The sequence below is a fragment of the Bombus fervidus genome, chromosome 9, assembly GCF_041682495.2.
Source record: "Bombus fervidus isolate BK054 chromosome 9, iyBomFerv1, whole genome shotgun sequence".
NCBI lineage: Eukaryota > Metazoa > Arthropoda > Insecta > Hymenoptera > Apidae > Bombus > Bombus fervidus.
The window spans coordinates 3,956,466-3,969,243 of NC_091525.1; the positions used below are offsets into that span (position 1 = coordinate 3,956,466).

Consider the following 12,778-nt stretch of genomic DNA (forward strand, 5'->3'; position numbering starts at 1 on the left):
AAATATTATTAAATAATAGAAAATATTGAAAATTGATATAAATTAGTATCAAAGTATGAATGAAAATTTGAGAAGTGATGCAATACTTTAACGTTAATTTTAATAATTCGTAATCTCGGCGATTCGTTAGTGGCTAACAATGATATTTTTCCGACAGATATGCAGGTTAGATTTTGCTATCATTTTTAAATATGGTAATTCTAAATTCTAGCTTATCTTACGTACGTTTAAAACCATTTATATTGTTTAAACCACTGTAAATCAAAATTGTTATTTTCAAAATACAGATATATTACGAGAGAAAAAAATCCAACATGGTAAACAGGTACCTATTGGAAAAGAAAACAGATGCCATAGTTCCATAACTCTTTTCATACTTCCTCTTATATTTTGTATATTTTACAATCACAAGTCAGGCACAATCCCGAAAGATCTATATGCTGTGAAAAGTAGTTTCATTCCAATAAAGTGAACTCTTAAATAATAATACAACTCCACACCACAGCTCTTCCACTTCCGCAAGTTTAGATGCCCACGATAAAAGAACGTTGGTTTCTTCTGTGCTCGTTAATTTCGTGCGAACTTCTTCGCTTGGCAGTCGTCTGAAATAAAAAAAAAAGAAGAAGTAAAAGTAGAAGAAGGAGAAGATTTTCTCTGAAGCAGTATGATCCAAAAACCGAACACATTTCCAACTATCCTTCTATCTTCTATCGATCGAAGCATGTATCCGCAATTACAGCCGATAGACGAGCACGCATTCTACGATGCACAGGGAAACAATGCCACTTCGTCGAATACTTGCTGACTCGAAACTATTTTGCGCAATCTTCTCGAGTATATTTGCGTCGATCCTCGTAAGCGGGTACTCGCGAAACTTTCTTCGACGAGGGGTGGTGAATCGATGCTAGGAAAATCAAAAGGTACTCGTGAGATTTGGTCTGGTCTAGTGGGCAAAGGGAGAGAATTCTCCAGCATTTGAAAATCGACCTTGCTACATTCAACGCGAATCTCGACGCACCGGCTCCTCATTAACGAAAGAGGTTAATCGAAATGCGGGCAATCGTACAACCGGTCATTTCAAGCTGGCTAGTTTCGTTGGCCGTTCCATGGAATCCAGCTCTATCGCAACCAAGTTCATTAATACGGCGCCCTTTGCACGTCTGTCACGGATTTGACGCAAGCGTGTCGTTCAAGTAGAATCGTTTTGAGTAATCGTCTGTCGTCGTTTCTATACCGTCAGAGTCAAAAGTGACTATACACTCCGTAAAAATGAAATTCATATAATATCAACCAATGTAGATATTGCACGTATGGTGTGCGTGCGAGTAGATTATGCGTGCAAAGTGAGAATAAAATGACGAACGATTGTTTCCCACGTAATTAATGGCCATAGTTCTCGACGTGTTCTCGCGACCTTGCGCAGATAACTTCTTGTTCGGTAAGTGGAGAATCTGGCGGCGCGCCGTTTCTCCTCCAAACGGGCAAGAAATTTGGCGCGGTTGAATTTCTGTCTGTGGTCGGTCACGTGGTGAGATTGGTGTTCCCTTGGAATGAGTAGCTATATAGTGTAGTTTAGTAATTTGTCGTTGAAACTATTAATTATTTGGAGTAAAGTAACGTATTATATCTATTTACAATAATAAAATAAAATAAAGGAAAGGCGATAGGATAATGATTGGCAAAAAACAATACTAAATGGCTCGTTATACAAAGAATATGATAAATAATTTTGACTATATGACTTATGTAAAACTATTAATGCACTTCAAATAGGAAAATTATAGATCAAGCATCAGATCTGTTCTCTCGGAAAGTTACATGGTACAGCTTGTTTATAAATAATTCAAAAATGTATATAGATACATCGCGAATATTCGCAAAAAAATTTTCAGATTGCAAATAGCCTCGCGTATATCAATGCATATACAAAAAAAAAAAAAAAATTTGTACGTGTCGCGAACATTCACATAAAAGTCTATATATTTTACGAATAACCAATAAAAGGTTTCATGTAAATATGAATGTTCGCAGAAAAATCTACAAATACCACAAATACCACAAATATCCATAGAAAACTTTACACCATGCACTGACTGTCGATAAAACACGATATATCGATCGTATTTGCCCGCAGACGTGACGCATTCACATGATATACTGTATTTCTTACAACATACTTTTGGTGATATGCAGTCTCATATAAAATTTCGACTACTATTTACCCAACTGTATGCGTATTTTTATCATACATTCTTGTGTAAATTCAAACCGATACGAACTGTTTTCTTAGCACATCGAAAATAGTTATCCCCGCTACATAAATAAATAGTTTATAGAATATCTTTGCAAATAACGACCGGCGATAATATATTTCCATCTTATTTTCTCTGGCTTAGTTCTAGAAATTAGAAAGCTAGAGCCCTCTTACGCTTTTTAATATAGTTCATACACACATAAGATATAATATTTTAGCTACTTTTAAACGGCTGTGCATGTGTGCACTTAAAACATTTACCGTGTGTGTGACTCCTCTTTTTTTCTTTCCCTTTGACTTAACTGTTCAGCCTTTGTACGATCGGTCGAAAGTTCCCATACATTTTTTCACTTTGCGACCTCTTTTCATCGGGTTAATTAACTTAATAAAGTAGCCGTTTAAAAGAGGAAAGTACGTTAATTGAATTCGTAAAAATGATTGACTCCACTCGGACTCACACATGTTTTAATATTAATTCATAACATTCAATTATGTTAATCTATTTCAATCTGTTCGTGATTCGAGTTTTTCGAAGACGACGCTTCGAATAAAAAAAATTTATTTTATATTTTCGACTTATTTTATCATGTAGAATCATTCCCATCTTATTTGGACCATCATCACCGAGACCCTCTGTAACGATGATAGGAGATAATAATACATATCTTAGAAATTGTGTAAGTGATCTGTCTCATCTGTAGAATCCAATTCATTCTAAATTCCCTTATCTATCTAGCGTAATCCAAAACTTTTCAAATGGAAAAACCTTAAAAAGTAATAAAGAAGTTTTCAATAACAAAAAACGAACAATCTTATAGCGGTTGGAAAACTACTTGGAAGATGATAATGGATCCTAGACAATCAAGGAAATTGCCTTACAGAATAACACAGAAATAAACGTTTATTCTCTTTGTAAAAACTTCGTACGTGTTTGCTTGAAACCAATAGAACATTTCTGTAAATCTAATAAAATAATTTAACGGTGAACAATACGAACTGTGCACTCCGACATACGCAAACGTTGAACGTTCGAACGTGCGTTTATTGACAGGGAACCTAACACGTAACGTGCATGTCGCGATACAATGCTTATCAGCTATTCATCGTGATGTTTAATCAATACGAAACGAGTTTTCGAGGCTGTTCGGTATTCGCGGCCGAAAGGACCACGTGAAAAATTTCATGCAATTTTCCAATGGGATAATTCCTATTGTCACTGGAAACAAAATGCTTCATCCGTTCTGTTAGTGAACACTTCATGGAACATTAATTGGAAGTAATTGTACACGGAACGAGACGAAATAAAAGAAAGTGAAATGTATTTCGCGGACGTTTCTGTTAATATTTGCGTTAATTTAGCAAAAGGCTTTTATCATTGTTGAACATAATTACAAAAACGTGACCACCAGTTTTGTCAAAATTTAATCTAGTAATAGATGCTTCTTCGGTTCTTCAATGCCTTTGCAGTTTGCTTTAATGTAGAAATTACTTGCCCCATAAATGAAACGCCAGAAATTAAGTACTCGCATCTATGAAGAAAAAAGTAACGATGATTCATCAAGAGATGATATACACGATGAGGGAAAAATTATAATGTACATATGACGTAGATAATAATACACTAAATATATATTAAAAATTTGCATTATTCTAAATGTATTTTCGTCCAGTCGCGGGGAGACGCGGTCGCGTTGTAGCGCGTCAACGGGAGTCGTAAATTCCCGTTACGATTGCACGAATCGACACCACGAGCAGGACGATCCCCTTATTTCTTTTGGGATAATAGGGGTGATTGGTTTTTAATATAATGGAATCCACAGTTATATAATCTATATCTATTTATTTAATCAGCCTACAATACTTATTGCGTCGACAGATAGTGTTGGACTTCGTCGTGTCGGAAAGTACAATAATTGATTAATCCGAAGATTGATCGATTTGATGGGTAGAACGCCGAGAACTTGACTTGATATTTATCGATGTTCGTTGAATTCGCGATTTTATTCGTCAGGGTTTAAGATATATGCGATATGATTTCTGAAGAAAGAGTAACTGCCCTAGCATAAATTTCTTGTCCTCTCGGGGAGACGACCCCCTCCGCGCTCGGATCACGCCGCAGCTCGCGCCGATCATCACGTATGCCGACTTCTTTGTGAAATTAAAGAACGGATCGAATCGACGTTTCTGGAACTCGCGGCTGGGCGGCAACCATGCGCTCGTCGATACATTGTATGCCCCGTCGGGAAGATGAGACGATTCGTGTATGACGCTAGAGGACCGCGAGAGACGGTTAGAAACACGATCCATATCAAGCTTCGCGACGTAACACTAAATTTTACGTTTTTAGTCTTTCTCATGCCTTTAGACTATAGTAGGATTTCATACTTCATTAGAGCTGCTAAGAAGATTACAAAAATTGTGATATCATCGGTTCGATATGCTTCGTTTTCTAATAGATACATAATTATTACTTCGCGTGTACCTGTTGCAGGGGAATCATTTCAAACAAAAGTATTTAGATTAACAAAACCAAATACGAAATCGTGGTTGATTTGATTGGGTACCTTCTTCCTTCAGTTTATTCATAGTTTTCAAAATTTACTTTATTGGTAATTTTCAGAAATCATTATATTTCTGTACTTGATGTGTTATTTTACAACTAGATTAGATTTTATTTATAGAAATTCTACCTCGTATGATTCGCAAACGCAAATTTTATTCGCTTAACCACAAATCCCACGAAATAAACGCTTCTATCTCTACCTGTTTCACAATCCGCAGTACATACGTTTAAAAAAGGTATAACAACGTATCCCACGAAATAATACAAAGCAACGATTCGCAGACTGACACATTGGTATACGCACGCGGTACAAGATTTCACTTGGATTCCAGCCAGAACGTAGTCGAAACTGCTCGCACGTAATATTGTTCGAGATTCTTGGTCTCTTCCTAACGTGCAACAAACAATCGTGTAGGAAGCTTCAGAGATGAGCGATACTAGGCTTAACCGCACTAATGGTGATCCTAATTTGCAGTGCTCGCGAACGTAGTTGGGGTACGCGTGGATGGTCACCGAGCGATATAACCGAGCAATCGATCCATCATATTGGTCAATCTATCGTGGAATGGTCCCAGTGAGGTCGTTTTATCGTACGACCTATCCAATCCGTCGAATCTCACCGTGAAAGGGGACGAGCGTTCGCGGACTACCACCCGGGATGTGCCGAAGTCGCAATCGCACGCCCTCCACCACCATCACCACTCTCACTTTACCACCACATATACGGATCCGATTCTATTTATTCGTGCACGATGCAGCTTCGTATAATTGATACATAGCCGGCTAGCAGCTGACCAAGCGACCGCTTTCCGATGCGAGCAAACGGCTGAAAAATATTGTTAGGCCAGCGATAATACTGCAGTGTATCACGGCCGTGACATGGCCCGACGATTTATGCTTTAAGAACGTCCACAACACCTCTCTTAATATTGCTGTCCGGGGCTTTTTTTCAAGTCCCTGGTGAAGACAAGCCTACATACGCACTTTTACTTTTGCAGAAAATGAAATTTCTATGTTGCATGTGTACACGAAATTTCTATCATTTTTAAAAATTTACAGTTTTGATATTACGATAAATGACGATATTTCAGCATTATGATAAATGATAGAGGAAGTTGAGAAACGAGTTTGTTATCTGCGAGTTAATTATTTTAAGAATCGAAAGTAGAGATATCTCGAATTTAGCAGCTTTTCTTGTTTTTCTATTATTTTACGCGCGGAATAATCGAAATCAAGCGTATCGTTCACACCTCTCAATATTGTTCGCTACTCTTCAATTTTCCGCACTTACATCTTACACAGATTTTCTTTAGCCTTCGGAATTTTCTTGAATTGGCTTCGTATCGGCAAGTATAGAATATCTGCTGTACACCGCTACCTAGCGGTTTCTTCAAAGTTTCAACTACCTTATTACTTTTGTTATAAGAGTAATATAGGGAAAGTAGCTCTATATTATGTTCAGGTAGAATACATTATTTACAAATAATTTTTTACTTAACTGTTTGAGCAATCGAAGAAGTTTTCCGTGTTTACGAACTTCTGATTCTTCGTCTTCGATGGACTTTCACGTTACGTCCGAAATCTTTTAGATCGAAACAAAACAGAGCAGAAGTGCGATTTGCCAAGTTATATTGTACGCATATATATACCCCAAAGGGGCGTTTTTTCTCGTTAACGTTGAACGTCAGTTTGATTGCATTTCCCGACCAAGCATTGTTCGTTGACTGGCGAAAATGATTTTTCGGTAGAAGCAATATTTTGATTCCGATTTAAATGCAAACGAAATTGAACGTTGCGGCTATTCATAGATGTTACGAAGACGTTCCCACAGGGAGATGGACTTTCCGACATTCGGGAATTAAGATGAAAAAAGTTGAATGTTTTTCCATGCAGCTTTGGCGACTTAATGTTGCCGATGATATCGGAATAATAATGAAGAGAACGTGATAGACTCGGATATTATTCTTCATCCATTACTCCGCGTAATAACGTCGGTAACTTTCTTCTGAAAATTGGAAAGGAATGGGAGGATTTATAGAATAGTAGAATAATACTAAGAGAATCTTTCCCATTCTCTTGGTATTAATCCCTGCACTCGGAGAATTCAATGTATTTTTTTGAACGTTCTGCTACAGAATTTATAGTGCTGATAGTGTCCTACTACATGAATTCGACTGACAGATGATAACAAACTTAATACAACAATTATAACGAAAACATTAGAACGTCAACTTGTATAATGATAAGAAGATATATAAGTAATAATTGCCACGAGAAACGCACTTTATCGCAGGAAGGTGAGCCGAAGCTCTCGAAGTACAACGATACCTTCTACGCCTTCACGAACAATTTCATCGGAGCCGATGCTCGTTACATACGTACGTATACATCCGCGGATTTTCATAGTAACCGCCGGGTATTGGCGGGATAATAGTCGAATTGTACACTTTGCCCATTATGATCTGGCCGGGAGCAGACTAAAGCCGAGTATTTATGTAATGCGGCCGTGTCGCAGTAATGCATGCATTGCACGTCCGTCGACACAGGGTTACAGAGCGTGTTAATTACTGCGTGGTCGTTACGCGTCATAAATTAATATTTCAATTACGATTTCGCTAATGCCATATACCCTCGGTTCGATCCACATATTTCGATTCGGAAACACGTGCGCACTCGCCGAGACCCTAACCGGTGTATACAGGTCGAATAACGCGTACAAAGGGGCATGAGGCGACGCCTGGTGAAAAAATAAGGAGAAAATATAGAATACAATTTTTTCGTTCGAGGTTTAGTTTTCGCGAAAATCGAACTCGAACATTTTGTCAAGTATATACTTGAATTTGTCTAATTAACGACTAGATATGAATAAACAGTTGGCAGAACCTTATTCTGTGTACGAAAATAGACAAAAAATGTGGAATAAAATTTTTCCCGCGGAGGCTTCATTCATTTCCAAGAAGAGTTTGAATATGTTTAGTTAAGAATCGACCTAATTCTCTGAAGCAAAGCGTCTTGTGAACAAATGTCACGCTACATTTTCGACTCACTTTCGCGTGTACAGTAATCTCCTACCAAAACGTTTATTCACATATATTCGGTAATTAGCCAAATTCAAGTATACTTGACAAATTTTCCAGCTTAATTTTCTTGAAAAGGGAACTTCGTGCGAACAAATTTTATACCATATTTTTTGCTTATTTTTTTTATAAAGGATCATCTCACGCCCGCTTGTACATGTTATTCGGCCATATCCAATATACATCGCCCAACGAGCTCCTATTGTCGGCTCGACGCATGGGTTGCGAAGAATCGTTCGTTTTTACCCCTTTTTGTTTGGCAGCGGTGTTTTTATTGCACTGAATATCCACGATATCGACTGACCTTACGGTGAACGGCACTCGAAGGAATTGCGTGCAACTGTTTGAAATGCCGACGATATTCGGCCGCGGGTGCTGTCGAAATAAACAACCGCGCGATGCCGCGGAACTTATTGATTAAAGTATGTATACCAGCAAGCGCGAAAGATAGCCGGAAAATAAATTATCTCGCGTGAGCCGCTGGTGTATCGGGAGATTCTTTTACATTTGTTCGTAATTATATACAGAATAGGTAATTCGTAAGAATTTCGTAAGAAAGAATTTGCTGAAACATGAAAAAGGAAGAAAATGTGATTGTCTCTTTATTTCGTGCTTTGTTGTCGACATAATTTGAAATTTTGTCAATTGTGGATAAATTGTACAGGATATGCTACAACCTCAGTCTATTATTACTTTGTTATAAGGATGTGCTTGAGGACGTGTCCTAAAACTTTTGACTAGAGTTCCAACGAGGAAAATTTTTAACATTAGTTAAAGCGAAGGGTCCTAAAAACGTCCGAAGCATCGTGCTTCAGAATGAGAATTGTCTGACACAGTTCCCGTAACGAGAGATTTGTTTTGCCCATCGAGACTGTTAAACCAGAGCAATGGGCACTAGATACAGGTCTCAGTTTGAGGTATTCATTGTGGGTAACGGGCTCGCTAGTTTCGTGTGAAAGGAACAACGAAGTTCTACAGCCAATTATAAACCAGATGTAATGGATTTCTATAGCAAGATATACGTAGTTACATTTCGAAACCACTCGTTGGTTACACTTCGTCATCAGATATAAATGTACGAGACTCCTTTGTTCTAAGCGGACAATATAGGTGCACCGACGAAAAGACGTAAAGACGCTTCTGTCGTGTCTTGAACGTCTGACATTTTATTTTCTCTTGCATACAATGGATAAAGGTATAGGAAATTGATGATTTGAAGTTGTAGTCGCAACAATATTTTTAATAACGAAGGAAAAATAAACTAAAAAATATATCTTGATACTCTTGCCACCCATCCCGCACTCAACAAAGCTGTAATCAAGAGTATCCGTTGATCTTTCTATGGCCACCAATTTTTGGAGAACAGCATATACTTTGTAACAGGCAACCGTGGCTCCTTTAGACCGAACATTGTCGATCGTGCGACGCCACAACTACATATCCCCTCCGATATTACGTGAAAAGTTTTCCGCTCGAGAGCGCCGCTGTACAAAATGCAGGAAATATCTGGATGGTCCATAGAGGATGCTGTCCACTGGTTCAGTCAATATCTGTCTTTAACCCTAGAACGGTTGGGTGATTCAGAGAAACATAAACTATTGAACTACATCTCCGGAGCTCGCTGTTGCAAATGTATTCTGTCAATATTAAACGTAGTGAAGAATGGACGCTTCGAATTTTGATGTAGCTGCTGGAAGCCTGTGCAGCTCTACTACGTGTAGATTAAGCATTTATGAGAGGATGGCATTGTATTCGTTGTCCATTTGACAGTGGACAATACGGAGCGAATTGATTTATCGGATATCTTTTTTTACGTACTATCTATTCTTCGACTGTTGCTGGAGCAAAAGTATGAAAGTTAGTTTTACGCGTGGTTATTTCAATTATCAAGTTTACATCTTTAATTTTATAAGTGATTTAGAATTATCAAAAGAATGAATTATTCTATATCATTGTCCCCGTAACAGAAATTTTATAAAAATTACGTTTATGTAACATAATTGCAGTCAATGACAAATTATTTATGTATCGACGTTGTAGATACATAGTTGTTGGTACATAGAATGCCTTCTATTACGTACGTTCAGAAAACGTTAATTTCTCAAATCGACATTTTCGTCGACATTTGTCCCTTCGAAAATTTCTACACCGTAAGAATGTTTGTACAATTCTTGGCAGACATATTTTCTTGTAAATATTGAACGAAACGAGTTATAGATCTGTACATCGCTGGTTTCACCGATAAAAATACGTAAAAGCGTTACTTATTTCCTCGTAATTCCAAACAGCCAACTAAGTGCACTTTATTTATACAGATGAATTAATATATTTCCTATGTTTTCCCAGAATTCAAACATACTTTCAGCTTCGCTGCAGTTTACACTGAACGAAACGGGCACAAAGTGGCGTATTCGTAAACAAACACGGAAACGATAAACGGCCATGTGGAACGTGATCAACCGTGTTCGATCTTTACGAAACGCGCAATCTTTGCTTTTTATTTAAACGTGCGCCTCGCGTTTTGCAATTCAAATATACTTAACATTTGCATCGTGGCGGGGGAGAGGGAGAAAACAGTGCGGAAAAACCATGAAATATGAGGGACTGTGCCGGGTTCGTGTAACTTTTGCCGGACCGCGACGTGGCGCAACCGATCGTGTGAAACGGAAGCGTCGCGGCTACACTGTAATTTCGGATTCATGAATAAATATCTTCCCAATGGTGCCACCGTGTATGTTCGTGGCTGGGGAAAAAAAAAACACACACACACACATCCAAAATAACGAAGAAAAATATATTCGACCCGTTGAACGTCGCGCGCAAATCCCAGCCAATGGAAGAAAAAACAGTAGTGCTCCCGACGTATAAATTTTTCCTAATCTGTTCGTGGATAGTGTGACCACCTGCTCCTAGATTGATGATCTCTGCATGCCGCGAAATCTGTCAAACGAACAGACACTTCGTTCTGCCGCAGATTCGATTCGCGAAGAATTAGTCGCCGTTGTTACGCAATGGAATTCACACAGTGCAGAAATACGCGAATTTTCGACTTTCAGCGAAACTAGGTAAAGGAATACCGTTTTTTCTATCGTGTATATAAGAATTTTCGTCTCAACTTATACTTGAAGTTAGAAAAATGTACCAAATGTCCAGCTGGATAAATTGTAAAGTATAAATTAAATAATGAAAAAAAAAACTTATACTTGACTAAGACTCGTCATGTCGACAGCTCGATATCGAAAATACGCTTCGCGTCACTCGCAAAGCGACTAGTCTTTTTTATTGTTTCATCCTGTCTGATGAAGAAACTGCAAATATTTGTAAAAGTTCATATTTTTATAACGATAATTAGAAAAATAGAACCTAGATAGAAGATTGTATTAGCTACTCAATATTATAGTAAGTACTATATTCCCGATATTTTGTGTTATGTACATACGTGTTTCATAAATGCATAAAAATTCGCAGTATATTGATAACTAATTCTCAAGGTAGTCAGTCGGGATGTGAGTTTTGACCTGTGGACTCCAGACTGATCACTGACGATGACTCGTTTTTGACGATAGTGTGTCATTTTTGCGTGCACAGTAATATGTCATTATCGTCGGTCTACATAATATCATTCGTCCTTCTAAATTTTTCTTTGTCTTCTTCTGCCCGAGTAGTTTCGAACGATACCGTGAAATAGTGAATAACAATGTGCAATCGCGATTAAGGCCGGAAGACTATTGTTTACGAAACAAATAACAAGTCTTTCTTCTTTTTATTTCTCTTTCTCGTTTTATTGTTTCTTTCTCTTTCTTTTCTTTTTTTAACTTTTGTTGGTGACACAGTTGCCGAAATAAATGCGGTCAAGCAAACCGTGGCGGAACCGTGCATCGCCGTTCACTTTTTTTTCTTTTTTTTTTTTTTTTTTTGCCAAAACAATTGAACCTGTCCGGCAATATCATAAATTTCACGAGAGATTTTTATATACAGTTTTGGCTCTTTATCGCGTTCAGTCGGCCAGATCCTCGCGTGACTCTACTGTCCATTTCCTTCGTCCTTTTCCGTCTGAACGATTTATAGTCGCGGTACGTTGCAACCTGTACGACATTAAATAGTTGAAATAGGCTAATGACTGGATACTGAAATAACTTGTTGGACTGAACATATACCTGTTAATATTACCTATTCGTATTTTTACGCAGATTATGAATGTCGATTTATTTACTGATGTCAGGAAGTTCCTTGTTACATATTTTCACTATTGTAATTGTTACTGTTAAAATTTAGAAATTTTATTTAAATGTAGTACAACTTTCCAATCTGATATTTCGAGTAACGCAATAATACAAAAATATGTAATTTAATGAAGAATATATATATATGTCGGGTTGGCGTAAGCACTTGGGTTTGGGGCGTGTAAAGAATCTGCGCCAGGGTCGCTCATCGTCGTTGTACAATCGATGATATCTTTTATTGTCACAAATACAAGATAAACTACCGGCCTCAATACTCGAACGATAATGACAATGATCGTGGAGTCGATATAGCGAATCCACGGCCCACGGGATAACTGATCTACTTTGCTTCAAAGTCTAAGTCGGATTCGACTTACTCCTCGTGATACAAGGATCGCTTGATTAACTCTTTGCTAAGACGTAGATTATTCACTGATCGTACAAACACACTAGGTATCTAACTAATGAGACTGTAAGAAAAGGAATGACTTTCCGTCGCAACGACGCTGCAGAGGAAAACTATGGTGGGATGTGCCTAAGGGCACGAGGTCATCGGATTTGTCAAAGAAAGCCTCCGCTCGGAGGGTGAGGGAAATAGACGTTGCTGTTAATTGGTTAATCTCCATGTTGGCGGTTAGAAAAGGATGCTAGCCGCTCTTGA

The 12,778-nt window shown here is 38.0% G+C and overlaps 1 protein-coding gene and 1 long non-coding RNA gene across 4 annotated transcripts in view; one reads left to right on the forward strand and one right to left on the reverse strand.

Annotated features, from left to right (window-relative positions):
* The window catches only part of Sol1, a 531,756-nt gene that overhangs the window by 85,679 nt on the left and 433,299 nt on the right, over positions 1-12,778 (forward strand). The gene's annotated exons all lie outside the window — the stretch shown is intronic.
* Positions 1-12,778, reverse strand: part of LOC139990701 (uncharacterized) — a 155,359-nt gene that overhangs the window by 10,856 nt on the left and 131,725 nt on the right. Inside the window, exon 3 of one of the 2 annotated variants that reach the window (XR_011800629.1) lies at positions 387-602. The exons of the other annotated variant lie outside the window; for it this stretch is intronic. This is a non-coding gene — a long non-coding RNA (uncharacterized lncRNA). Of the gene's footprint in view, positions 1-386; positions 603-12,778 lie in introns of those variants that run through there. 2 annotated transcript variants of the gene reach the window in all.